The sequence below is a fragment of the Bubalus kerabau genome, chromosome X (assembly GCF_029407905.1).
Source record: "Bubalus kerabau isolate K-KA32 ecotype Philippines breed swamp buffalo chromosome X, PCC_UOA_SB_1v2, whole genome shotgun sequence".
In the NCBI taxonomy this organism is placed as follows: Eukaryota; Metazoa; Chordata; class Mammalia; order Artiodactyla; family Bovidae; genus Bubalus; species Bubalus kerabau.
The window spans coordinates 146,470,703-146,497,813 of record NC_073647.1 but is presented as its reverse complement, the minus strand read 5'-3'; the positions used below and the strand labels follow the sequence as shown (position 1 = coordinate 146,497,813).

The following is a 27,111-nucleotide window of genomic DNA, read 5'->3' as shown; positions in this document are numbered from 1 at the left end:
GTATTATAATTTTGTGTCTGTATTATTATTTGTGTCTGTGTTATTTCAAGATTGTACATGTTGTAGCAGGTATCAGAATTTCTTTTTTATGGCTTAATAATATTCCTTATATATTTATATATTATTTTATTATATATAAAAATATATATTATTTTATATATGTAATGGGGTATAATAATATTAATATATGTGGTAATATTCCATTGTATATATATTGTTTATCCATTCATCTGTTGATGGACACTTTTGTTGCTTTTTTCCTTTTGGCTACTGTGAATGGCACTGCAATGAACACTGGTGTACAAATAAAAAGAATTAGGACACTTTGAAGTGTGAAAAGGTGCACTATCAATAATTATACCAATATGTCAAAACCAATACAATATTGGAAAGTTAAATAAAATAAAATAGAAAAAATAATAATTATACCAGAGTACCCACTCCAGTGTTCTTGCCTGGAGAGTCCCAGGGACGGGGGAGCCTGGTGGGCTTCCGTCTATGGGATCACACAGAGTCAGACACGACTGAAGTGACTTAGCAGCAGCTGCAGCAACAAGCATAACATAAAACTACTGATCAAACCTCACCTGAAATGTCTTGTTCTTCTCCCTTCCACCTGCATTCAAGTGGTACCCACTTTAGAAGGGCCAGATTCAACTCTCTTCCAAGAAGGATCTTTGGAGTACTTTGGCCTTCCTTTTTCTGAATTATTGAGGCATCAGTGGCTCAAGCATGTCAGAAATTAGAATGTTTTGTGTACCTAGGAAAGAATTATGTGCTGTTATTTGATGTGTGTTTGCTCTCTCTTACCATTTAGAATGTAACCTTCTTGAGTGCAAAGACTATGTCTCCCTGAAGCACTGACGAACACTGCAGTGCCCAAAGTCAGGAGAGAAGAAATTCTTGTTGAGAAGTTGACTATAAATAATGCTATGGTAAATATCCTCATATATCCATCTTTAACTCCACATCTTATTATTCTAGTAAGAAGCATTGCCAAAAGAGGAATCAGTGATTCAAAGGTTATGAATAACGTTAAGGATTTAGGAATATTGCAGAGTTACTTTCTGGAAAGGTTAGGCCATTAAACATGCCTCTGAGTATTTCACGTGCCAACATTAAATAGTTAAAAAAAAATTAGCCAACCTGAGAAATAGCATCCTTTTGTTGTTTTAATTTCTATTTATCTCATTTTATTTTCACATAACTATTAGTTGGTTAAAGCTTACTCAACATATAAATGAAAATAATTTGCTGTGTATATAGCTTAAACCACCAAATGTAAAAATAAATATATAAATATGAGGAAGTTTGTAAGTGAACATCTATAAAGTGTTCCTTATGTGCTTTATAAATATTATTTGATCCTCCTGGCAACTCTAAGTATGAAAGTGAAAGTGTTAGTTGCTTAGTCATGTCTGACTCTTTGCGACCCCCTGAACTATATAGCCTGCCAGGCTCCTCTGTCCATGGGATTCTCCTGGCCAGAATACTGGAGTGGTTTGCCATTCCCTTCTTCAGGGGATCTTCCCGACCCAGGGATCAAACCTGGGTCTCCTGCACTGCTTGCAGATTCTTTACCACCTGAGCCATCAGGGATAGGTACTACTATAATCCTTATTTTATTGAAAATAGGCAATGAGCAACTTGCTGAGGGCAGCACAGTTAAAGAAAGCATGTTTTAAACTATGCCTAGCGATTTAGCAGCAAGCAGCAGCAGCAGTGATTCAGTTGTCTTAGCTCAGGCTACTACAACAAAATACCGTAGACTAGGTAGCTGAACGCATGTATGTGTGTTTGTGCTCAGTCATATCCGACTCTTGTGACCTCGTGGATTGTAGCCCGCCAGGTTCCTCTGTCCATGGAATTTTCCAGGCAAGAGTACTGATAGCAGAACAACAGACATTTAATTCTCTCAGTTCTGGAGGTTGGGAAATCCAAGATTAAGGTGCAGGCAGATTTGGCTCCTGGTGAGAACTCTCTTCTTGGCTTGCAGATAGCTGCCTCTCCCTTTGTCTTCACGTGGTGGAGAAAGAAAACTCTGGTCTTTTCCTGTTCTAATCCCATTATGGGGGCCCCCATCCTCATAACCTCACCTAAACTTGATTACTTCCCTAAGGCCTCACTTACAAATACCATCACACTGGGGGTTGTGGTTTCGCCATATGAATTTGGGGGAGACACAAACATTCAGTCCATAGCAACAATGTATCAAATGGATGAACTGAATCCTCCTCAATACTGCTTCCATGTATTTGTGAAAGCTGGAAGTTTTTAATTTGACAGTTGAGCTGCAGTTCCTGCTAAGTCTTAATGTATCAAACAGAATTAGAGAAATTGTATTTAGTTCTTTATACTGTGATCATTTATGCAGAATCTGTGGGAGTTAGATTTAGGTCAATTAAAAACACAATGTTCTAAGGGAAAATAAAGAAGAAGATAAATAATCTAACTTAGAGGGTTATTGTTTAAACCAAATTGCTTTGCAAGTGATAATAGTTAACCTGTGATTGGGGCATTTCAATTCTCTGCCTCAAAGGCAGGTTTTAATAAGAAAATAATAATCCCACAGGTTTTATACCAGCAGGATAGGAAATTGCTATGTGTTATATTAGGAAATGAAATATGCCTTTCCAATGGTTATCACCATAAAACACACTTTAAAAATTGATTAAGCAAAACCTGACAGAAGTTGTTTTCTCTCACTTTTATTTTCTTAACTTGATGTTTTTGCTAGAATACATATATGTTAGCTAATCTGTGGCCAGCAGCAAGTGTCTGCATATTTTAACTATTCCCAAACTTCATTAATTGAGTAGCTTGAAAATAGTGCTTCATTTCTAGTTCATATTAATAATTTAACCTTTAACATTGAATCATCAGGAGAATATCAATGTCATATTTAAAGTAAATACTCTTGATGCATTAAAGGACTCCAGTCAGGTATTAGAAAGTAAAACTGTTTTCTCTAGACCAGTAATCAGTAAACTACAGTTCATGGGCCAGATTCAGCCTTGCATGCGATTTTTTTCTCATAACCCAGAAGAATTATTTTGTGACACATGAAAATTACATGAAATTCACATGTCAGTGTCCATAAGTAAAGTTTTATTGGAACAAACACACTCATTTATTTATGTATTGTCTCTGGGTGCTGTTGTGCTATCACACCAGAATCAAGTAGTTATGGCAGAGACTCTACCCCCATGAAAGCCTAAAATAGTTACTATTTGATCATTTGTAGAAAATGTTTGCTGACTCCTGCTCTAGACTTCTGTGCATCTCTTTGCCCATACTTTGTTATCTTTTAAAACAACACTAGAACACACACAACATGGGGAATCATGCAATGTGAAAAGTTCATTTTACCTTTTTAGGGAAGAGATGATTACAGTTTATCTTGATAAATTTTTAATTTAATGATATAATACTTCAGCACAGACAGCTTAAGATCTTTTATCTATGCATATTTAAAATGATCATAGATTTCCAGGGGCCAGAATTATCTGAAGTATTATTTCTGTTCCCTCTAGTGAGTGACATGTCTTTTAGCACAAAGGTCAATAACTCTCTTCATTTTATCTGTTTTCAGCATTTTAAAAACACAGTACCAGGTAGTTCAATGGACTCTTTCATTGTTATTTCATTTAATCTTCTCAAGAGCCCAAATAAATTTTGCATATGAATTTTAGTGATGAGGAAATGGGCCCCCAAAGGTGATGTTTTTTGTTTAATGTTGCATAGCTAATCAAAGATTGCTCCAGAATCTATAGCTTAATTCACCTAATAGCAAAGCTTCACCCAAAGTATTTTGTCTTATTGCTAAAAGAAGAATGTGATTAACATGAGTCAGAAATCTTTCCCGAACTCATTTTTTCTACCCCATACTCTTCGTCCACTCATCCAAATAGAAAACAATATCTATGCATTCATCCATCTTTCCGTCCATCAAATATCAAATGTTTATTGAGTACCTAGTCCATGCCAATCATCATACTAACTACACTAGGCATTAAGCATACAGTTGTGAGCACAAGAGACATGGTCAGTGTCCTCACAGAGGTTACAGTCCTTTTTCATCTACCAGAACCGCATGGAAGATGAGTTTTATTTGCCCACAGATCTTGGGCCCAGGCACCCCCATCACTTGTGGAGTTGGATGTGTACATAGTTCACCACCTGCCCTTTCAGATGTCACTTGAATTGGACTTCTTGAATATCTTGCTTTTTTTTTTATGAATAGTCTAAATAGTGGAATGAAGATGTTGTAATTTAATTTTAAATCGGAGGATGAAAAATATGTCAGACATTAGCTTTTTTTAAAAAAATAAGTGTAACACTTTACTTAAGTATTTGCCTCAGAGCTGCTGAATTCTACTAACCACCATGTATATCTTTGGTTATACATTTTTCTTGATCCTGTTCCAAAAGATATTCACCTGTTACTTGTTTTGAGAGAACAGAAGCCAGCAGGGGGTAATTAAAAGACTTGACCTCTAGGCTAAACAGACATTAGGCACTGGTTGGGGAAGCCTCAGATTCTCTTCAAAGAACTTTTCTGGTGAAACTTGGAAGTGCCATATGGCTGCTGGGAGAAGTTTTGTTTTGGTAGTAGTTACTGGTTAGGCTCTGTAAATTTTCCTTTCAGATGTTTGGCTGGTTCTCAAACACTGCCTTTAAGAATTGTATTTTGTAAGTTAAGAGCAGAAGCTATTATTAGCTGTGTGTTTGTGGCTGAAACATGAGGTCAGATTTGGCAGAGAACTGTTCAGGGTGTGTGAAGAGGAACCTGAACCCAGCATCTTGCTGCCACTTGGTGCCTTGAGGAGTAGCTTATTCTTGGGCCCAGAAAGAATGACTTTGCCTTCCAATTTGCAGGATTATGTGCTTTAATAATGAAATGCTGCCTTTGGGAGTTAAGGAGTGACTTGTAGCATTTTCCCCCCAGAATTCAATGTTCTACAGAGGAGAATGTCTACTTAGTTCAGTGACCATGTTGGTCTTACTCATTATTGTACCCCCAGCTCCAAGTTCAGTGCTTGGCATAAATAATAAATATTTGTTAAGTGAATGAATGAATTAAAAATGATGATGAAGAGAAGGTTTAGAAAGATTAAGGACATAGGTTAAATGGAAGAATAGATGTTTGTAGTCAGAGCACATTTGTGGGTTAAGCATTTCCAAAAGATGGCAGATACCCCAAGGTGAGGTGACCTTGGAGTAAATATGGAGTTTTCTGGACCAGAGGAAATTGAGAAACCGTGACATTATGATTTTCACAGATGCTGAAATCATTAAAGGTAATGGCAGAGAAGAAGAAGGTGAAGATAGAGTAAAGCAGCCAAGTGCCCTCCTTTTGTAGTTCTCTTGGGATGAATTGACTAATTTTGTATAGATGTAGAAATATATGTAAGACCTACAAGACCCACTCTCCAACTTGTATGCATTCATGTGCGTGCATACGTGCAAACCCACACACATGCACACACACGGAGTAGTGTCTGAAGCATCTGAGATGATCACACGACAATAATAATAGTTAAACGCTCATTGTAGACAAATGACCAAAATTAGCCATGGTTGGGAACTATGGAATGATTAGTACACATAATTATTTTCCACTGATAGCAAAACAGAAAATATTTATACACATCTAAAATTTTTAAACAGGGAGAAAACAATTCTAGTTTGCCAAACTGTCTTTATATCCATTTTGTTGAAAATGCTCCGTATTAGGGAAGAAGAGTTCATCTGTTCACTGCCTGCTTGCTTTGATTTTTGTTGGTACTTTCAGGGCAGCTTTGGAGGAAGTGGTTATCATTATTCCAGTTCACAGTTGTACCTAAAATTGCTTATGACTAGAATTTCTTTATGCTCTGATAATCAGCTTGCTGTAGAGTACCACAGAAGGAAACAGTCTTGCTGCTGTTTGAAAGTGAAAGTCACTCAGTCGAGTCCGACTCTTTGTGACCCCATGGACTGTAGCCTGCCAGGCTCCTCTGTCCACGGGAATTCTTCAGGCAAGAATACTGAAGTGGGTGGCCATGCCCTCTCCTCCAGGGGATCTGCCCAACCCAGGGATCGAACACAGGTCTCCCACATTGCAGGAAGATTCTTTCCCAGCTGAGGCACCAGGGAAGCCATGCTGCTGTTTGCATAGATGCAAAATATACAAGGAATATAGCTATTTTAAAAGGAAGCTTTTGTAAAAATAAACTCATAAGGCTTTCAATAAGGAATCCTTCAAATCCTCAATTGTAGACAATAATGCAATTCTTTTTTTTTACAGGTTCATTTATATCTTTAGTAAATCAGAAGATGATGTTAGAGGACAGTTGCTCTTCCATTGTAACAGTAGTATAATTTCACTGTAGCTTTCAAATAATTGTGAAATAGTTTTGTGATTTCTCTTTCAGAAGTTTAGCCATGACAGCAAAATCATAAATATTTCCTCCTATGTCAAACATTTGAGGTGGCAGTTGGATCCACCTAGTACATTTTGTTTCCCTCTAAAATCTCAAATATTACACAAGCCAGTTCTTTTCAAAAGTTGTGGCTTAATAAACAATTGGATAGCAAAGGGATTTATTGCAAAGAAAATGGTTCATCTTTGTCTCATTTTTTCTCAGATTTAAAGTGACATTCAGCACACTTTTATATCACATTGTTAATGAAAGTTTGATAGCTCAGTTGGTAAAGAATCTGCCTGAGTGCAGGAGTCCCTGGTTCGATTCCTGGGGTGGGAAGATTGGCTGGAGAAGGGATAGGCTACCCACTCCAGTATTCTTGGGCTTCCCTTGTGACTCAGCTGGTAAAGAATCCACCAGCAATGTGGGAGACCTGGGTTCCATCCCTGGGTTGGGAAGATCCCATGGAGAAGGCAAAGGCTACCCACTCCAGTATTCTGGCCTGGAGAATCCCATGGACTGTATAGCAAAGAGTCAGACACAACTGAGCAACTTTCACTTCACTTTAATTAAAGTTTACCTATAGCTCTAAAAATAAGAAAAAGAGAAAGTGAGTTGACTGGAAAAATAATCTTTAGAATTTGAATTTTGTGGAAATAGTAGCTTTGTTCTAAATGGGGCATGCTCCCCAAGGGCTTGGAGGTTGCAAATGCCAGTCTCTGCACTCCACAGGGAAAATGATTTCTATAATAACAATCATCATTTAATGAGGGATTATTACTTATCAGACTATGTACTGGGTGAATTCAATCAATAATTACATTTTGTCCTCCCATTATTAATCTTGTGTAAATTCTGTTAAGCCTCCCTTTACGCATGAGGAAACTGAGGCCCAAAGATTAGATAATATACTCAATGTCATGAATCAGTAAGGGCAGAGCCAATGTTTGCAGCCAGGTTTGTGTTCCTGATCACTTTGACCTAATTATGCTGTAGCTGCACTGTGACATTTGTTACTACTGAGGGAAACATGATAATAAAGACAGTTCATTTGTAACCTGTATGTTTATGTATTTATGACTAACCTCAGCTTTTTTATATGTTCTAAAAAACTCTGCAAGTGGTATGATTTTTAGGTATCATTCTGCAACATATTTTCTTTGCACATCATAATTTTAATTATTCTTGTTAACTTTTATATGGTATTCTACTAAATACTTCATGCGTATATCAATTCTTTTATCTTTTTCTATTGATGAACAGCATTTTCTTCAAAATTTTCTTGGGTGTTCTTAGACCCTTCTTTTTTTATATAAATTTTATGATAAACTTTTGAAGTTCTAAACAATCATGTTGAAATTTTGTTTGGAATTTATATATTAATTTAGGAAAATTGACATATATGATATTGAATCTTATCATAAAATGGTGTACTTCTTCATTTGTGTGAGTGTGCATGCTCAGTCATGTCCAGCTGTTTGTGACTCTGTGGGCTGTAGCCTGCCAGGCTTCTCTGTCCCTCGAATTCTCCAGGCAAAAATACTGGAGTGGGTTGCCATTTCCTTCTCCAGGGGATCCTCCTGACCCAGGGATTGAACCTGAGTCTCCTGGGCAGCAGCATGTGGATTCTTTACCACTGTACCACTTCTTTATTTAGTAAATTGATATTCTCTTTTCTTAGCATTTAAAAATTTTCTAAACATACCTTATGCTAATTTTATTACATGTATTCCTAGGAGCCTTATAGTTATAGCCTTATTGATATTTTGTATGATGTATTTTCTTCCTAAATTGGTTATTACTGGTATATGGTAAGACTATTGATTATTGTGTGTTGAACTTGATTCAGCAACCTTATTGAATTCTCCATTTGTCCTAATAATTTGTCTATAAATTCTTCAGGATTTCTATGAAAGATCATCGTATCATCACCAGTGTGTGACATTTTATTTCTTTCTAATTCTTATACCTCTTAACTTTTGTTTTGTTTTTGTTTATATTGATTATGGCATTCAGAAAAGGCTGGAGTGACAGTGGTGGACTAACATTTTGTTTGAGGGTTTTTTTTTAATGCTTATCAGTTTAAGAAAGTCTCTTTTAATTCTTATTTGCTAAGAGCTTTTAAAATAATGTATGAGTGATGATTTTTATGGATTTTTTTCCTTTAATATAATGTGGTATATTATTAGCTTTATTTTACTTTGAACCATCCTTGCATTATTGATATACATGCTAGGTTTTAAAAATTCTTTCAGACTTTGACGTCTATTTTTATTGTCAGGTAGTTCTACAATTTTAATTATTCATACAAACTTATTCATATAAAATTATTCATCCCTGTCAAACTGGTATAAAAAGCATTCTGGGTTCATTCAGAGAATTGGTCAATTTTCCCCATTTTCTGAAGTTGTTTGAACAAACTACAAAACCGTCTGGGCCTGATTGACATTTTCAGGGGCATACTTCTAATTGTCAATTAAATTTCTTTAATGCTTATCTATTCTGTTTTGTGTCTTTTTGAACAATTTTCACAATTTTAAAATTTCTTTTAAATTATCCATTTTATCCACATTTAAAAATTCATTTCATGATGTTCATATTATTCTTTCATGATTTAGAAGCTTTACTGTACTTGTATTATTAATTATTAAGTTCTGTATGATCAATTATTATTTGTATTAATTATAAGTATATTATTAATATTGTGTATATGTGTATTTTCTCTTAGTATATCTTAAGATTTTCTATTTTATTAGTTCTTTTTAGTAAAAAACTAACTTTCAGTTTTACATATCTTTATTATATCTTATTTCCTATTTCATCAGTATCTACTTTTCTCTTATAGTCTATTTTTCGTGTGTTTTATTTATTCTTGAAATGCATTGAGAATATATCATAGGTCAGGCACCATTGATATATTTGGCATACAATTAGTACAAAACTTTGGCAGTTAATAGAAATAACTGTTCCTGATTTAGCTGATCCAGCCTTCTTTTTAGAATCCCTAATAAGAGGTTCTAGATCTCTAATAAATGTCTAAAGTTGGAGACCCTCAAACCATCTACCCTGATACTTTTTTTAAATTAATTTATTTTTTATTGAAGGATAATTGCTTTACAGAATTCTGCTGTTTTCTGTCAAACCTCAACATAAATCAGCCATAGGTATGCATATATCCCCTCCCTTTTGAAACTCCCTCCCCTCTCCCTCCCCATCCCACCCCTCTAGGTTGATACAGAGCCCCTGTTTGAGTTTCCTGAGCCATACATACAGCAAATTCCCAAATTCCCGTTGGCTGTCTATTTTACATATGGTAATGTAAATTTCCATGTTACTCTCTCCTTAAATGGTCTTTCACAAGTCTTAATTTTTTTCTCTTTCCTCTGGTTTCTGGGCAAATTACTTGCTACCAAAATATAATTTACTAATTTACTTTTCAGCTATTTCAGGTCTAAAGATTATCCCATCTTTTGAGTTTTTAATTTTAAAAACTATATATTTTTCCAATTTTCAGTTGATTTCTTTTTACAGTTACCTTTTCTTCTTCCCTTCTGCTTGATTTTGTGTCATAATTTCTTCTATTTTTGCAGATGTGATTTCATCTGTTATTTTCCTGAACATTTTAAACATACTTCTTTTAAAGAGGATGGGATGATTTGAGAGAATAGCATTGAAACATGTATATTACCATATGTGAAATAGATCACCAGTCCAAGTTCAATGCATTAAATAGGGCACTCAAAGCCAGTGGGCTGGGACAACGCTGAGGGATGGGATGGGGAGGGAGGTGGGAGGGGGGTTCAGGATGGGGGACACATGTACACCCATGGCTGATTCATGTCAACGTATGGCAAAAATCACTACAATGTTGTAAAGTAATTAGCCTCCAATTAAATTAATTAATTCATTTTTTTAAAAAAGAAAAAATAAAGTATTTTTCAAGCTATTTTATAAAATTAATTTCGTCAGAGTGAACTAACATTCTGAATATTTATACTATTGGCTGTCTTTTTCAGTGTTATATTTCTTCACATGTTTTATAATTTTGGTTTATAGGCTAATTTTGAGTGGTATGTTTTGTTTGTATTTTTCTGGCTCTCTCTTACTCATTTGTTCTTATTCTTTCATTCTCTTTCCTCTCTCTCTCTCTCTCGTTAATGGGATCTCATTGTGTCTGTCATTTTTCAGTTGACTTCTACCTGGGTCCCCAGAACACAAACACATTAATATGCTGATTTGGAGTTCCTGTCCCATAGTGAGATTTGAAATAATACAGAGCCAGTCTCCAGCCAGTAGCAGCTTGGTTCGGATCTTGGTCTAGGCAGACTGTGTTGATGCCGCTTGCTTCCATAGGTCTTCAGCTACTTATAATCCAGGATTTCTGAATAAGAAAACTGTTGACTTTTTGGTCCAGGTGGTTCTTTGTTGTGAGGGACTGTCTTGTGCATTATAGGATGTTTACCAGCATCCTTTGCCTATACTCACTAAATACTCATTAGAAGGACTTCTTTCTCTCTAGTTACAACAACAGAAATGTCTCCACACATTGACAGAAGTTATTTGGAGAACAAAGTAACATCTTCCTCCTTGATAACCAGTGGTATAACCTCTAAGTCATGGGATCAATTAGCAATAATTGACTTAACTTCTTTTAACAAGCAGAGTGTTCTAGCTTTACATCTAGAATATGACCCATGTTTAGTGCTTCATATTAAATAGAGGACTTTAAATCCCCCACTCTAAAAGAAATTTCTGCCCCTGCCCCTTTCAGGCCCAGCATCCAGCAGGCTGTGACTTCATGCTCACTGCTACTGGTTCCTAAGGATGTATATTGTAGTTTGTATTTTGCTGTTGTCTTTTGGTATTTTCCTTTTATATTTTACTTTCACAATTATCTATATGAAACAGAGGGGACACATTACAACCTAAATTTAAAATTCTTTCTTACCCACAAGTCATGTACACATGGTCAGTCGCTTCAGTCGTGTGCAACTCTTTGAAACCCCGTGGACGGTAGCCCGCCAGGCTCCTCTGTCCATGGGATTCTCCAGGCAAAAATACTGGAGTGGGTTGCCATGCCCTCCTCCAGGGGATTTTCCCCACTCAGGGTTTGAATCTGAGTCTCCTGCGGCTTTTGCATTGCAGGCAGATTCTTTACCTCTGAGCTACAGGGAAACCCAACAGTCAGAAAGAAAGTCATAGAAGAAAGTTTTACAGAAAGTGTTTAAAGTTTTTTCTTTGAACTTGAGTTTTTTTTCCTGTTTGTTCAATTTCTTTAGATACTTTTTTATTACCTCCCTGCCCCAGCTTGATTATGATCTTTTTCTTCTTTTTTAAAATTTATAACAAAAGCCACTATAAACCTGTTTTGTTTGTAGCCAAATTGTGTATTTAGAGTATTGATCAGACTAAATAAAACCTCTAGATATTTTTTAATGACTTGAGCAGACATGTCTCTATGGCTTTATATATTATCTCTTTGGGACAGAGAATAGGCATTGCATGTTGCAAATCAAGAAAATGAGATTATCCTACAAAGTAAGGAGTAAAGGAAAGTGCTGCCTGTAGTTATAATGCAGAAGGACATTGAAGTCTGTGAGAGAGAAGAGGGCAGCAGGAGATTTAGACCTTGCTGGAAAATCTTCAGGAATGAAGCAAAATGTAGCCAAGTTGGAACCTACTCAGGCCCTGTCCCTCCATGTTAAAGTTAGTTAAGTCAAGTCCAGTATCTATTTATAGTTAAGCCTTGGTTTTCATTTAATGATGTTGGACAAGGATAGGAGAGTGGGGGAGGGGACTGCTAGGATGAAGGGAGGAGGCAAAGCTGCTGAAACTGATATGCTGATCTGTTGTTTGGATCCAGCCCTTCATCACACATAGATTTCTAGCCAAACATAATGAAAATTAGTTTTATTAGAGGGCAGTAATCCATGTCAACATTTTCACTACAAGCTGAGTGAAGACATCAAGTCCCTAAAGACTGAATAAACTGTAGAACAAATCATGCTGCTCTTTTTCATTGAGTCACCAGATGTGCATTGTCATGGATCCCACCTAAGGTTTAAATGCCTTTATAAATTGCGCTTTTATATGTTAACAAAATGAAGTTAATAAGACAATCCTGCATTAATGTTTAAACATAGATTGTTTTCGAGCTGTAAAGAGCCTTAGAGACAGACAACTGATTCAACATTTCAATGCTGTAGAGGAGAAAACCAAGATTTGAGAGTTCAAGGAACTTGTTTAAAACTGCAAAGTATATTGGTTCCAGAACAGGGACTAGATCCTATGTATTCCTCCTAATCCAAGCTCTTGCTACTTCTGCCCCAAAGAGAATCAATTTTAATTTTGGTTGCTAGCCATAAATACTTTTCTGGTTGACTTATGTTCTCTGCTTTTAAAGTTGGAAATAGATTAAAGTTTATAGCTCTCATAAATTAGCTTCAGTTACTAAGGAGATTAGTGTATTATTAATCCCTCCTATTTAAAAAAAATTCTTTACTAAAGCCCACCTTCCTTGAAAAGTGATATTGTCCAAAGGATTAACTCTCCAGCCATGCACTCAAACAGAGAGGATTGTGAATAGGGATGGTCTGCATTTTGAAAATCTTTGTTTGCCTGGTAATTGGGTTTAAATGTTGTAGAAAAGCAGAGGGGCTTATATTGACAATGTTTGTACTTAGAGGTGTAGACGAAATGTCTTCTTTGTATATGTAACTGTTGTTCACTCATAGCAATTTGATTTTATGTTGGAATTTCAATAGCATGGATTGGGTAATGGCCATCTAATTATTTACCCACAGGACGTAATATTATGTATGAAGAAGTATGTTATATAGAGCAATCACTTTTTATTTCTTCACTTCCTCTTCTTTTCAGTGATTTCTACTTGTGGCACATGTATGTTGTCCATGTCAATTAGCCATGTATGGGCCCACTACAATTTACAGTAAATCATTGGGTAAAGTGTTTTATAGGATACATGATATTATAAATGTGGAAATGATATAAACTCCTAGAATATATCAGCTATCAATGAATGTGCTTAGTCTTTCAGTTCCGTTCAGTTGCTCAGTCATGTCCAACCTTTGCGACCCCATGGATTGCAGCACGCCAGGCCTCCCTGTCCATCAGCAACTCCCAGAGCTTGCTCAAACTCATGTCCATTGAGTCGGTGATGCCATCCAACCATCTCATCCTCTGCTGTCCCCTTCTCCTCCCACCTTCAATATTTCCCAGCATCATGATATTTTCCAATGACTCAGTTCTTCACATCAGGTAGCCAAAGGATTGAAGTTTCAGCCTTAGCATCAGTCCTTCCCATGAATATTCAGGACTGATTTCCTTTAGGATTGACTGGTTGGAACTTCTTGCAGTCCAAGGGACTCTCAAGAGTCTTCTCCAACACCACATTTCAAAAGCATCAATTCTTTGGTGCTCAGCTTTCTTTATAGTCCAACTCTAACATCCATACATGACTACTGGAAAAACCATAGCTTTGACTAAACCAACCTTTGTTGGCAAAGTAATGTCTCTGCTTTTTAATTTGATGTCTCTGCTTTTTAATATGCTGAGATTTCTATTTCTTAAAATGGAGTCATATGCTTTGGTAGAATCTTCCATTTTGAAGGAAAGCTGATGTGCAATATAATCCATTTATGTGTGGGCTAAGTCACTTCAGTCGCGTCTGACTCTTTGCAACCCTATGGACTATAACCTGCTAGGCTTCTCTGTCCATGGGATTGCCAGGCAAGAATACTGGAGTGGGTTGCCATGTTCCCCTCCAGGGGATCTTCCAGACCCAGGGATCAAACCCAGTCTCTTATGTCTCCTCCTTTGGCAGGCGGATTTTTTATTACTAGTGCCACCTGGGAAGCCCCGTTTATGTGTACATGTAATGCTATATTGTTTTCCTGTGGTGCTATAACAAATTACCACAGACTTAGTGGCTTAAGGAGCTTCCCTGGTGGCTCAAACAGTAAAGAATCTGGCTGCAATGCAGGAGACCTGGGTTTGATCCCTGGGTTGGAAAAATTCCCTGGAGAAGGGAATGGCAATCCACTCTAGTACTCTTGCCTGGAGAGTCCCATGGACAGAGGAGCCTGGTGGGCTGCGTCCATGGGACTGCAAAGAGTCGGACACGACTTAGCTACTCACTTTCACTTCTAGTGGCTTAAGACAGCACACGATTATTAACTTACAGTTCTAGAGGTCGGATATCTGAAATGGGTATCAATAGGCTGAAACTGTGTCAGCAGCTCTGTGGCCAAAGCTTTTATAGTTCCCTACCCATTTAAGAGCCAGGTTGTCCACTCAAAGGAATGTATTATGATGGCTAACACATTAGACCAGACCAGTTTCTCAACCTCAGCCCTACTGACATTCTGGGCCAGGTAATTAATTCTTGGTTATGAAGGGCTGTCCTTTAAATAGTAGGATGTTTAGCAACATTCCTGGTCTCTCCCACTAGATGCCAATAGCACCTCTTATCCAGTCCTGACAACCAGAAAATGTCTCCAGATATTGCCAAAAATCCCCTCCGGAGCAAAACTTCCCTGCTCCTCCTTAAGAACTGCTGGACTAGGTAGGCATAGAAGGCTTGGGTTTGAATTCTGTCCTCCATACATTACTTTGCAACCTTGAGTATGTCACTTGAACCTGTTAAAATATTTCAACCTTTTTAAGATGAGTAAAATGGTTTTTAGGCTGCATGAGCCTCAGAAGGGACAGTATAGATAAAACAAGTCTGTAAACTGTAGTTGTTCTGCAAGAAATCAGCATTGTTGATATTTATTTATGTTTAGCACTTGAATTTAAGTATAGCTATTAATAGTTCAGTACTGATACGCTGTCTCATAATATTTGACTTTTTAAAAAATGTTCCATTTATGACAATTAGATTATAGCTTGAAAGAGATGTTTTAGGCATTTTTTCTTTGCTGTTGGTGCTTGTGAGAGGGCAAAAATAAGTAAGACTGGGTCTTTTTAGTGGAGGACCATCTTTGAAATAACTAGGAGTTGCTTTGTGGCCTTCTCAATACTCACAGGGTGCAGCCTGCCCATAGAACTTGCACAGATGTTCTGTAAATTACTTTGATCCATCTAGCAGTTATTGAACATCTGCTCCTGCTAGGAACAGCACTAGGTCCTGGGAAGAGAAAGGAAAACAAGTCAAGGTTCTGTCCCTCAGAGTACTTACAGGAGTAGTAGGAGAAAAGGCATCGACACTACGGAAGTGCTTTGAAAAGAGTCAGGGCAATATAAAGAGAAGACTCAGTTTGCAACAGAATGGATCATCATTCACAGAAATAGGAGCCAGCCTGGAGGAATGAGGTGGAAAGGGAGAAGGTTGGTGCACAGTGTCCCTGAGAAAAGTGGGTCCCCTTCTGGAAAGGGCAGTTCTCAGGAAGAGACAACTGGAGCTAATACAGTGCTGGGAATGGGTCGACCAGGGTGAGGGAGCCTGGAAATGGTACCACAGCATCCACTATAGGCTCTGATGTCCCTCAACCTTTTTTTCCTAAGGAGGCTTTAAAATTTAAAAATATTTTTAATTGAAATATCATTGATTTGCAATATCATATTAATTTCAGGTGTACAGCATAGTGATTCAGTAGAAGCCATTTTTAGACTTTTTTCCCTAATTGACCCTCCCACATGAAATTTCAATAGTATAGATATGCTGTTTATGTATTTATGTAGTGCATGTATATCTGTACTTTATATATAACAAAGAGTAAATTTTCTTCTCCCTCCAAAATCAATTTTTACCCTCTCGGTGATGATGTCACCCTGCTGAGAATGCATGCACTAAACCCATCACTAATGAATTGTGTTCTTGTTCTTGGTTCCCCTAATTCATAAAGGCCTTACCAATAATTTTATGTTTCAGGGGCTGCCCTAAAAACAACTCCCTTATCAGCTCTTGAGGGAAGAGACTAGAAGTGGAGATTCTGAGAAGCACAGACACAGTGATTCTGCTTGTGTGCCTTGTGTCTGCCCAACAGGTCCTTGAGGTAGGGCTTGAGGTGGAGTTGACTGTGTGGGCCATGTAGAAGTTTCTGTTTGCCAAATTTGACATATAGGGACATGGGTGCCGCCAGCAAAGTTTCTGCCCTCTAAAGGACCATGTGGTACATGAACCATGGGTGAGGGACCATGATGGCCTTGAGACCAAAACCCTTCAGTTTCTTGCCAAGCACTTCTGGCTTGATCTGGGGTTATTGGAAACAGGTCAAACTAAAAATAAAGTGCATTCTTATATTGTCTTTTGGTATTTTTATTCATGCATAGAGCTCTCTCAGAAACCTGGGAATGGGGAATTAAAGGTAGACGGCAGGCAGGATTTAATCCAGAGGTATCCTACACCACCAACCACAGACTCTTCCTAAAAGTGTTATTGTATTTCACCTTTTCCAAAGAATGGCAGCCTGGCCACAAACTATAGAGCCAGAAGTATGATGGGATAGATAGTAAAATGATAGTTAAGAAGTATAGTGAAGTCGCTCAGTTGTGTCCAACTCTTTGCAATCCCATGGACTGTAGCCCACCAGGCTCCTCTGTCCATGGGATTTTCCAGGCAAGAGTACTGGAGTGGGTTGCCATTTCCTTCTCCAGGGGATCTTCCTGACCCAGGGATCAAACCCAGGTCTCCTGCATTGCAGGCAGACACTTTACCCTCTGAGCCACAAGAAGCTCTGTCAGGGCTTCTAGTAGCTTTGTGTGTTAGGGTTTTGGTTGCTCTTAATCTAAGCTGACTGAACTAGCTTAAGGACGTTTCATAAAAGTATTATAGGACTACCCATGGATTCTAAGAACAGGGATATAACCAGATTGCAGGAAAAGTTTGGAACCTAAAATTAGAATTATACATGTAGTATTCTGTATACTGTCAGTGCTAACGTCTGCTTGATTCATCTTTCTCTGTTCACCATTCTTCTCAGCTTCTTGGCGCCCATGGTGACCAAAAGGTAGCCTGCTGTCAGAGGCTATATCAAATGGGCCCTGCTCCCCATCCACAACCTGCCAGCAACCCTTTAGCCTTGCAGTTCCTGATTCCAGATGCAAAAATATAATTGGGCTTGCTTAGGTGGAGTGAATGCTCCCGTTTCGTCAGCTTAACCAAACAAATAATGGCTTCTGGAGGCCAATTCCTGAAGTGGGAGTGGATTGCGTAAGCAAGTAGATAGTAGGTCCCAGAGAAAAGAGCAACGAATTGTTGGCTTGTAAAAGTGTCTGTTTATAGACAGTGATCACTGATTTTCCCTCCTGGGGTAAACCATTCAGTTTCTGGAAATTATGGGCATTTTGAATAATGGAAACGTGAGTGTTTAAACAATATTCTTTCCTTATTTTAAGCCTACAACTGGTAGGCTTAGTTGGTTGATACATAACCAAGGAATAATAACTTGATTTAAGTTTTAGTTACAGACTTCACTCTTAATTCTTAAATCAGAATTCTTATGACTACCTACTATGGATCAAAAGGGGAATGAGTGAGAATGCAGAAGGATTAGAAACAGAGTTGAGTGGTGGTTACCAGGGACTGGGGTGAGGGAAATGGGGAGATGTTGGTCAAAGGGCACAAATTTCCAGTTATAAGATTAATAAATTCTGGGAATCAAATATCCATTGACTGCTAAATGGATAAATAAAATGTGGTACTTCTGTGAAATGAAATAAAAACCAATAAAGTACTGATAGATGCTATGACATGGATGAACCTTGAAAACATAATGCTAAAGTGAAAGAAGCCAGACATAAAAGATGACATATTGTGTGATTACATTTGTATGACATGTCCAGAATAGGCAAATCCATAGAGATAGAAAATAGATCAGTGATTGCTAGGGGCTGGGGAGAAGTGCATGGGAGAATGCGTGGTTGCTAATGGGAATGGAGTTCCTTTCTGGGCTGATGAAATGTTCTTAAATTGAGTGTGGTGAATGTGGCATGACTCTGTGAACATACTAAAGCCCACTGAATTGTATACTTTAAATGTTGAATTATATCACATGTGAATTATACCTCAATAAAGCTGTTAAAAAATTAAAGGCATATTTTTGTGTGTGTATCTATGTATGTTTCTGTGTACATGTACTTAACACATATTTTTGACCTTTCTGGTTTTGGCAAATGCAGCAAGAATCATTATAGTGGGCCTTTATTCCATACGACTGCTGGAGGAATGTGTGTAAGAATCCTAAGCTCTGCGGTTGGTTGTGTGAAACTGAGTGGGTCATTTCACCTCTCTCAGCCTCAGTTCCTCATCTGAAAAATGGGGATAAGAAATCCTCTTGGCACTTTTTAAAGAATGAAATGAAATAATATATGTAAGTCAACTGATCCATTAGGCAGAGCAGGCACAGCACCTGGGACCCATAGTACTTCAGGGATTCACAGAATGGTTTCAGTGCTTTTACTCAAAAGAAAAAATATATCTTTTTAGGTCCAGAAAAATGTCTTAATAATGTATAATATTAATATACTCATTTTATACCAGTGGCATAGATATGTACTATATACTTTTTTGTGAAGGAGGGGGCCCATGAAGGCTTGCCTCAGGCCTGGGGAAGGCATCATGTGCAATTGAATGTGGCAACTCAGTGACATGGGCTGAGTCTATCTTATTGCTTTGCAAACTCAAGGAAAGTGAAAGCATTAGTCACTCAGTCGTGTCTGACTCTTTGCGACCCCATGGACTGTAGCCCACCAGGCTCTTCTGTCCATGGGATTCTCCAGGCAAGAACAGTGGAGTGGATTGCCATTCCCTTCTCCAGGGAATCTTTCCAACCCAGGGATCGAACCCAGGTCTCCTGCATTGCAGGCAGATTCTTTACTGTCTGAGGCTCCAGGGAAACAAACTCAAGGAAACCTTCCTCTAAAACCACACCAGCAATTTATCAACAGGGCAGGCAGCCTGTGCAGGGCACCTCACCTGCACACACCTGGAAGCATCCACCTAGAGGTGAGGAGGGTCTCTGGATTGGCCAGATGAGGTTACTGGTTGGTTTCTCAGTTTGTTAGTGCCTGTCCTCCTCTTGTAGGGCATCTTTGCCACTGTTGCTCCTATTTCCTGAGTCCCTGTTATGAAATAAGCACTTTATGTTCTTGTGGCTGATCCTCATGATGTCCTGGAAAAATAATTTGTGTTGTCCTGAGAATAACAGGTGCAGTCATGCCCTTCCCCATGTCCTCTGTAACCTTCTAATGTTACCCACAGCTGCAGTTTGGGGCATGCCGATAGCATCTCACTGCAAGAAGTCTGCCTGTGTCATCTATGTCACCTCTTCTTCTCTCTTTCCTCCTCCTTCTTGACATCTGCTGGGGGAGGGAGCTTCCTTTAGCATCCCACAAGCTTGTTTTGTTGCATGTGGACATGCAACAAAAACCTGAACGTGCTGAGGGGAACAGACACTCCACAGGCCATCCCTCAATCGATGGTGGAAAGAAGTAGGTAGAAAAATGCTACCGTCTTCTCCTTTGTAGTGGGTGATCCTCAGATGTGTTCTTTGTGGTTTCTCTGACAAGACTGAGCCCCTCCTGTCTATAGCAGGAACCCGCTCACTGATGCACCTCTCGTTGGCTTTTCTGCCGTTTCTACCTTACTTTCCCCAGTCTCCCTCTTGGGCTTCTTGAGATCAACTCCCATGTAAACTACCTGCATATCCATTTTTCTCCAGAGTCTTCTTTTGGTGGAGCTCAAATTAATATAACAAATTTGTAAATGCAAAAACACAGGTTTGGGCTGTAAACAGTAGAGCCAGGTTTGCAACCCAGCTCTGTCTGATCACAGGGCATTCTGTCTCTCAGCCATTACCATGACTACTATTAGAGGCCAGGAGTTTCTTAATTGTGATGAAGTCTGCCATTCATGATGCCACAGAGATATCCAGCTGAGACCTAGGTGGGCAAAAACCACATAGCTGAAAGCACAGGAAATCAGCAGTCACACAGCCAGCCTTGTCTCACTCTGAAGATTAGGTCCCTTCTAGGACCCCATGCTTCTCCTGGGTATTTATGATGGTGATGATGATGATGGTGGTGGTGGCAGCAGCTTTGGTGGTCATGGTTTACTAACTCATCGGTGTCCTGTGTACCACGTCATGTTGTCATATTTACTACATCTCACAATTTTGTAGGAAAGAAAAATAGCATCTCTTTATATTTTGAACACTAAAATATATCAGAATCATAACTTTCTCACTTATATTATTATTCTATTACTTAAGTTTATATTTGTAAGAGGAGTGTCATTTCAGTCATTCTGCTCACAGAGTCCTGCCACTTTTGCATGATAATCCATTACTTTCTCTAGAGTTGTAGTTGTGAAATATCACTTCATAAAACTGAAATTTATTTATGAAATGGTAGTAAATGGGAGATTAATGAAAATCAGGCTTATCTATTTTTTTTCCAGGGAGGAGGACAAAACATCTTTAAATAATAGTCTGTTTTATGCACAAAGTATAATTTCATACAGATTGCACATTTAATTATTGAATTAGTGTTTCTGAAGCAAATATCCTAAAAAGAACCAAAATGTGATTACTTTCTCTGATTTTTTAATTGTAGCCTGTAGTGTCGGCTGTGCTCTTAAGCTCTTGTACTGGTTCACTTAAAACTTCATTGAGAGAAGCCAGAAGATTACAAGTTATTTATTAGCCCGGCTTTGGGACTACTATTAAACATAAATTTAAGCTACAATATAAGGTCATTGTACAAGTATATTTTCATACCTAATTTAACAGTACCCAAACAGCCAGCAATAAGAACTAGATTACATTCCTTCATTGCTATTTTTAAAATTTGTATTTATAAAGGAGGATGGAGATTTTTAAAACCCTGAACATAACCTCAAATTGTCAGTTACTTTGCCTTTAATTCTAATTTGTTGGCTTCATGAATTTTTCCTCTGGGCACCTCAAACATCACCTGACCTGTCTCTGAACACTAAGTAATGGTGGGAATATCTTCCTTGGCTTGCTTTGATTTAAACAGAGTCTGGAACTGACTAGTGTGCTGTAATCACCACCAGTGATCCTCTTTTTTTATCCACTCACTGTTAGAACGGACTTTTTCAGGGAACTCTGGTCAGAAGATGCTGCCTATGAATAAGCTCTGTAAATTGTGCATAGTCACTGTCTGCCATCTTTTTAGACTTCTGTTGATATTATCTCTTGAGATGGTGGAAACTATGATAATAGAAATAAGTAGAAATAAGGTGGTTTTTTTTTTTTTTTTAAATATAAACCAGCACTGAATGTAGGAAAAAGTGAGAATTATATGTTGTCAAAATGCAAAGAGGCAAAGCAAAAACAAAACCCCATGGTCTGCAGAGGAACACATTTATACAGATTATAACCCTACCTGTCTGTAAGTGACAGGTAAGTATTTAAAAATCATAATGAGGATTCTTCCAATGTCGTTCTAAATGTAATACATAAAAATTTTAGGAATTACGTGTATAGCTCATGAATTAGCAACAGTAAGCACTTAATCGAATTAATACTTACTGAGGGAGAAGTATTTGAGCACCTGAAATAAGAAACAGAAGAGAATTAAGCATTGAATGAGGTGATTTCGCATTGTGGCATTTTTAATCACTATATTTTAAGCAACATTTGCATTTTGCTGAGTGTCTTTCTAACGTATTTATCTTATTAAATTACTATTGATAAGATAGGTTTCATTCGAAGGTGCAAAAGTGAAAATAACACCTAAACTAAAAAATGACTAAACTGACTCAGGCTCAGATGGAGATTACAAGATTTTAAAAAGTAAAACCAAGCCTCAGGAGGTCTAAAAGCAATTCGAGAAATTCATGGTATCTTTCACATTGAAAAGATGCTCCCACTGCACTTTCCCCGAATGTTCTTGGACTTCCTAAGGGAGATCCTGGTTATTGATTTCATTTTCACTTTAGCTGATGATGTGACCCCATCAGGATCCATCTATTCATTCTCTCTGGTTTCAATCATTAATCCTGTGCTCTCCAAAATCTGCCAATCACCTTGGATCTCCATGGACAACCCTTGCCCTCAAAGAGATCATAAAGCATGCACATAATTATGAATAAGTGGAAGCTGCAGCCCCTTCTTGGGATTCTCAAAAGTCAATAACACAGCAAGGAGCTTCATGAAATGTAAGACAACTCTTTGAAAATCATCACAGGGACACCCACTAAGTGTTGTACCTCCATTCCTGCACAGTTTTATTAGTTCTCTCACTTCATTTATATAACTTAGAAAATCTAAACCACTTCCTATCCTGTCCAACTGGGCATCACATTCAAATAAACACAAATGCAACAACAACCCCCCAAAATAGGAAAGTGAAAGAGAAATTCTCCAGGCCAGAATACTGGAGTGGGTAGCCTTTCCCTTCTCCAGGGATCTTCCCAACCCAGGGATCAAAACCAGGTCTCCCATGTCGCAGGCAGATTCTTTACCAGCTGAGCCACAAGGGAAGCCCAAGAATACTGGAGTGGGTAGCCTATCCCTTCTCTGGTGGATCTTGCCAACCCAGGAATCGAACTGGGGTCTCCTGCACTGCAGGCGGATTCTTTACCAACTGAGCTATTAGGGAAGCCTATCCCCAAACAGGAAAGCACCTTAAATCTTTGTTACAGTCAAAAAATTAAGTTGTACTTTAAAGAATTTCTTATTCTTTAGACAGTTAAAGTGAAATTTAATTCCATGGCACACAGAAAATCTACAATGACCTAAAAATCTCTAAATCCTACTCATCACAGCATAATTTTTGTCTCTCATCACTTTCCTCTTTTAACTCCCCTCTCTTCTCTTTCCTCTTCCTACTCAGCTTACTCAAGATCTTGTGTCTTTCACAGCACTGCTCCCCCCAGCTCCCCCCATCCAGTTGCTTTATGACTTTGTTCTTTTCTCCCTGGGCTGGAGTAGCTTTTGACTGTCATATAGGTTATTCTGTCTTCTCTGGATTTCATTCATGTCACCTTTTATCCATTATCTAGATCAATACAAACAAAGGCCAAGCCCTGTACTCTCTAGGCTTCCAAGGCAGAAGTAGAGATGAAGGGACAGCTCCCTTGCTCTGCATCAGCAGTTATCATTTTAACCTGGCACTCAGATATGGAATCTCTCATGAAAATTTAAGAGCTTTAACCACAGCACTCAAACCCAATCCTAGGGACCAAATGGAGACTATTGCCTCCACTCTCCTTCTCCCTTCCCCTCTCCCTCGTGTATAATCACTAACTCTTTTCTCCTCCGTCAGTTACTTAGCATAGATCCCCTGGCAGATTGCTGGATGCCAACTGTAGTGGATATTCTGGTGCTCTGTCCAGGGATTCAGGGATAACTCACTCAACCCAAGCTGCTGGGAATGGTACCTGCTGAAGGCTCACAGCTGTTCCTTTCGCTGGACTTGTCCTCTGCCCCATAGAACTGACTCTCCTAAGGTTACACTCCCTCTGAGAGGGCAATCCATAGCCACTGACTGGCTGATTTGGAGATACAAAAGCCTGGCCTCCCTGCCTCTTAAGGGCCACCCTGGCTCAACTTCCTTGTCTGGTCATCTGAGACCTCCATTGCAACTACATTGCAGGTCAGCTCTTTCTGCCTGATCCCTCCCTCCTTACTTCCTCATAAGTTTGTCTCTCTGGGATTCTCTTTTTTTAAAAAAAAATTTATTTGTTTATTTTGCATTTTTTTTATTTTTTTACTTTTCAATATGGTATTGGTTTTGCCATACATTGACATGAATCTGCCATGGGTTGGGATTCTCTAAGAACCTTTCTGTATGAAGCTCCCTGGCTTCATGAGTCTTTTTCTAGGGAACCTAATCCTAAGAGTACCACAAATGGTGCTATTTGTTGAGGACAGAGGCTCCAAATAACCTAGGTTTGAGCCTAATCACACAATAAATAACAACTGTATCTTTCATGTGTTGTGTAGATTTCATGTGAACACTGGAAATTTCTAGATGTCTGTAGAACATAGCCTTCTAACTCACGCATGAAACTTGGAGCTGCTTTGTGATTTAAGCAGAAGTTTCCCATTGTTGAACTCATTCATTTCTGCCTTCCTCACAATTATTCCTCATCAAAATGTATTTTGAGTGCTTGAGTGTTTTTGTCCTTTTGGGTCGTACTGATGGGCTCTTTGTACACTGTAATAGCTTGTGTTCTCAATTCTCCATTTGTTACATGCAGTGTGATTTTGCAGTGTACTAGAGTGGGTAAAGTATATTTTCACACTCCATTGTTGTTGAGCTCAGCCATATGACTTGCTTTAGCCAATGAAGATTAGCAGATGTGATGCAAGTACAGGTCTTACATAGGATTACATGGTTAAGTTTGGCCTTTGGTCTCCTAATATTGCTCTGATTAGAATATGCCCTAGGTAGCCATTCCCCTTTTAGCCTGGGCTTCATAGAACAGATCTAGAATCAACCTGTGGTCCAGAGCCAAACCCAGCTGATTCTAGCCAGCAACAGAGTTAACTAAGTCATGTGAGCAAGAAAATGCTTATTTTTGTGAGCTCCAGAGTTTTGGGGTTGTTTGTTAGGTAGTATTGCAGCTACAGCTGACTAGTACATACCATTATTTTTCTACTCATGGTTTAGCATTCTTCTGCTTAATTCATCTTAACATCTCTTCCTTTTCCTCTTCTGAACCTTATGGTTTTCCTTGGTTCATCCTCTGAATGCCTCTAAGGCCCAAAGTCCTGTTTTTCCCTGTTGTACTTTCATATATTTTAGTGGTGTTATATGTGGCATAAAAGGGATAAAGGACAAAGTTATTTGGGTTGGCATAGACTGAGAAAGCTTTATGCATGAAGTGCTACATGAGCAAGTCAGGGAAGACAAGGCATATTTCAGCTTCTGTGATTCTTTAAGAAACATTGCCTTAGCCCCTACTATGTGCTAGGCACTGAAGAATACAGTGATAAGCAAAGCAGCCAGGATCTGTGTTATCATGGAGTTTAGAGCTTAGTCTTGGAGGTAGCCACTAGTCACACAGTGACACAGAAAGATACTGGCATGAATGAAAGGTGGAGACGTTAGTGGTAAATGTTTGGGGATTCACAATTGGAAGCCTGACCAGCATGGTCACCAGTAACTGAGTGTTATCGGTGAGGAAGTAACCTGGTTAATCTGTGTGCCTGGGCAGGGGTTGTGGAAAGGCATCATTCTTTCTAAGACTTTGGATTAAAATGGTAGGGCTAGTCTCAAAGGATTGATAATGCAGAGGTTTCTGGAGCTTGAATTTCATGTCCATGGCAGCTGCTGGTGTGAGCACTTCAGGGTCCTTGCTCACCCCTAGAACTCTGTAGGCCTATCAACCCCACATAGGCACCCCGGAAATTCATCCCTGGATTTAAGGGTCCTTGATACCAGTCCTCCACTGTCCCTTTGTGTGGAGGGAGTGCCAGGTTGGGAGTTTCAGGTATCAAAAGTAGTAGCTGAAAATCCCTGGATCTCTCATTCTTGCTGTCACTCTCTGAAGTTTGGGAAATGATCACACTAATCCCACTTGGTTAGAATTCTTTTAACATAAAAGAACTTTGATTTACAGCCAGAGTAGTTGATCCAAAGGAAGAAGTTGAAAAAGCATTCAAGGAAAACATTTTTTCCTTGATTTTAATCTCATATTGGGGAATAGGGAGATATTATACAACAAAGGAAATGAACACTGTACTCTTTAACAAGTTTCCTCAACCTATGAGTCTGAGTCAAAAGAGAACAATATTCACTTCAAATGTTCCTTGGCACAGATCCTCTTAATCTGAATTGCATCTGCTATTTCCCAGGATAAAAAAATTTTTTTATCAATGGCTGAAATTGTTTGAGAACTGATTGTGGAATTTCACAACTTCTGCTCAGGGTTTAAAGGACACTTGACAGCCACTACCAATGGGATATACTAGACAACCTCAGTGCTCATTTCCAGGATAGGAGCCCATCTCATTGACATCCTTATGAAGGTTGGATGGGTTGGTCAATGCTGAATATGTAGCTGCAACTCAGTGATTTAGGTTAGTATTTTTAATGTCTTCATCCATTAAAAAATTATGAATATTTTCCATTTCCATTTTGACTTACCATATTCTTTCATCTTGTTAAATCAAAGGAATATGATAAGGCATATTTACAATGGACTAAATGTTTATGTTCCCCCTACAAATTCATATGTTGAAATTCTAACCCCCAAGGGGGTTGTATTGGTGGGTGTAGCCTTTGGGGGTAATTAGGTCATGAGAGCAGATGAAAGAGACCCCAGAAAGATCCATGGTTATAACAAAAAGACAGTCATCTATGACTCAGGAAGCAAACCTTCACAAGACACCAAATCTGCTGGTGCTTTGACCTTGAGCTTCTTAGTCTCCAGAACTGTGAGAAATACATTTGTTATTTATAAGCCACTCAATTCATGCTGTTTTTGTTATAGCAACCTGAGTGCACTAAAACAGTATGACTAAAAAATATACCTTTAAGAAGATTTTGTTCTTTGTGCATAAACCTAAGTTCTCTCTCCACAGTTCTCTTTTCTTCTTTAAGTATAAATTACAGTATTTTTCCTGGTAAATTATATTCAGATATATAATCCTTCTTTCCCCACAACATGAATGAAGAAAAAAACATCCTGTTAATAAACCAAACAACATCTTGTATTAGAGTTGCAGAAACCACTGGCCGTTTGATGTTTCAAGTCTGAGGTGTTTGA

General features: G+C 38.4%; 1 protein-coding gene and 1 long non-coding RNA gene across 3 annotated transcripts in view; both read left to right on the top strand.

The window, feature by feature from the left end:
* Nucleotides 1-27,111, top strand: part of ARHGAP6 (Rho GTPase activating protein 6) — a 542,861-nt gene that overhangs the window by 38,466 nt on the left and 477,284 nt on the right. The gene's annotated exons all lie outside the window — the stretch shown is intronic.
* On the top strand, nt 246-16,528 carry LOC129638671 (uncharacterized). The gene is made up of 3 exons (XR_008707962.1): nt 246-935; nt 14,878-14,991; nt 16,300-16,528. It is a non-coding gene; the product is annotated as an uncharacterized LOC129638671 (long non-coding RNA).